Genomic DNA, 2586 nt, shown 5'->3' with positions numbered 1-2586 from the left:
CAGGACACACAGCTTTGCCCCAGTTATAAATGGGACCCTTCCATTTAGAGCCTCATAAATACACTTTAGCCGTTTCGAGAGCTTCACTTGTGTAGAGTAATACAAAGACAGATGGAGGGCAGGGGCAGAGTAAAATGTTCTGTAGAATGAAGGAGAAATACGAAAGCCAAGCACTTAAATACTCAGCCAGTTGCCCGTGTATTTACCCTTCATCTTATTGAGTAGAGGACTGGATACTGAATTTTCCGAGTTCAGCCTTTGGTTAAATGCCATAGTCTGAAGAATGGTACCACATTCTGACAAACCTTGAGGCGCTTCTATACAACCCAACAGTGACAGGGGACTAGAGCTGGACAAGGAGGAGTTTGCAGGAATCTTCCAGAAAAAGAAGCAGTTGCTTGGTTTTTCCTAGGTTGTGGATTGCTGCACAGGTATGCAATGGTTCTTTTTGTAAGACTCAGTTTTATTAAGGTACCGACTACTATCTCATTATGCCAGGTGCCACCTGAGTAACAGAATTTATTAAGAGCTTTCAGCTGAAGTGACTGATGCTTCTTAGCGCCATCCAGGAGAGAGTTCCCCTCTGTCCAGAAAGTGGCATTCAGAATCGATGTAATCTATGCCCAACTGTATGTCTCCCGCAGCCCTCACATTTATAACTCATTACTTAACCTTCGCACCTCTTACATGGGATGTGGGGACTCTTCAGATGCAGAAAGACTTGGGTTAAAATCCCGGCTTCATTCACTTACCCAGCTGGGTGGCCTGGAGAAATTGACTTAACCTTTCTGAGTCTCAGCTTCCTCATCTGTAAAGTGTAGGCAGTAACGTCTGTTTGAAGGGCATCTTGTAAGGCCTGCACGTGTTAAGAATTGCTGCATCTTTCCTATCTCGCTGGGGCTGCATAGCTACTTGGAAAACAGTCTCACCAGACACTGCTTCTTTCCTTTCTTTTGAAATCAGCCTCGAGAGTACTCTTCCCAGTACACTCTCTATACCCCCATTAGTTCCTCAGCTTGTTGTAGTGCCTCTGCTAACCGCATCCTCCCAAAACCGTTTTTGCCAAGGTTATTGCTACAAACTAAATATTTGCATATCCCCAAATTCACATATTGAAGTCCCAACCGCCAATTGGATGATATTAGGAAGTGGGATCTTTGGGAGGTAAGTAGGTGAGGTCACGAGGATAGAGCCCCTCTGATGGGATTAGTGCCCTTACAAGAAGAGACCAGAGAGCTAGCTCTTTCTCTCTGTCTCTCATTCTCTCTCTCCTTCTCCCTCTCTGCTCACCATATAAGGATAGAGCATCTGTTAACCAGGAAGAAGGTGTTCACCAAGAACCTGACTGCACTGGAATGAATCCTGCTCCTGAACTTCCAGCTTTCAGTCCAGAACTAAGAGAAATAAATATTTGTTGTTTAAGCCATCCAGCCTATGGTAATTTTGTCATAGCAATCTGGATGGACTGTGTCAGGTGCAGTTGACCTCATTTTCCAATTCGATAGTCTGTTTGGGGCTTCATTCTACCGATACACGTCATTAGACCCTACTGATCAACCCCTAAAACTCTCCTCTACGTATCATCCAGGACACTCCCCTCCAGGTCTTACATCACTCTCTGATCATCCTTCTTAGCCTCTCAGCAACTCCTTTTCCTTTTCCTGCTCCTTAAACTGATGACGGGTTCCACCATCATCTACTCCTTTTCTTGTTGTGTTCTGCCAATGAGGTGATATTATTTTCTGTCGTCATTTCAGCTGTTACCCCTATGCTCCTGATTCCAGATCTATATTTACCACCCTAACTCCTACCTTACACTTATATTTCCAACTGGAGATATTTGTCATTTCTCCCTGGATACCCTTCAAGCATCTTATATCTACCAATAAGAATCGAACTTATGCCCTGAATCCACCAAAAGAATGAATTAAATAAACGGAACAAAATAAAGACATACCACTAGATCTACCTCCTGACATTTGCCTCTTGGTGTATCTCTTCAGGACATAGTATAGCCCAGGCTAGGAATTTATGAGACATCTTTGGCGTCTATCTCTTCCCGTCTTCCAAATACAACCACCAACCACTCAGCAAAGCCTGACTATTTGTCCTCAGATGTGTCTCTGCCTCTGCCCTCTTGTCCATACACATGCTGCCTTGGTTCATCTCTTAGCAGCCTCATTGGACGGGCCTTCCAGCTTGGCCCAGCCTCCCTATTCCGGTCCATTGGTTATATGTCCTGTGACACCTTCCTAGAACTCAAGTCACATCACATTACATTCTTGTTTACAGGACAAGCCCTAATGTCTCAGCAGGACACAGCTGTCTTCATACTCAGGTCTCAGAACTTCATATTCAGTCTTTCTCCCAGCACCCTCTTCCTTTTGTATATAGATTCCAGGCACACTGAATCTAGTAACTCCTTAGAACATAAACTTCTATTCCTTCACGCCCTTTGTTATGGACTGAGTTGTGTCTCCTCAAAAGTCATATGTTGAATCCCTAACCCTCAGTAGCTTTGTATTTGTAGATAGAATCTTTAAACAGGCAATGAAGTTAACATGACGGGTTAGGGTTTGGCTCTAA

The sequence above is a fragment of the Aethalodelphis obliquidens genome, unplaced genomic scaffold (genome assembly GCF_003676395.1).
Source record: "Aethalodelphis obliquidens isolate GAN/ISIS:26980383/991018 unplaced genomic scaffold, ASM367639v1 scaffold29, whole genome shotgun sequence".
Lineage (NCBI taxonomy): Eukaryota > Metazoa > Chordata > Mammalia > Artiodactyla > Delphinidae > Aethalodelphis > Aethalodelphis obliquidens.
Note: the sequence above shows the minus strand (reverse complement) of the source record.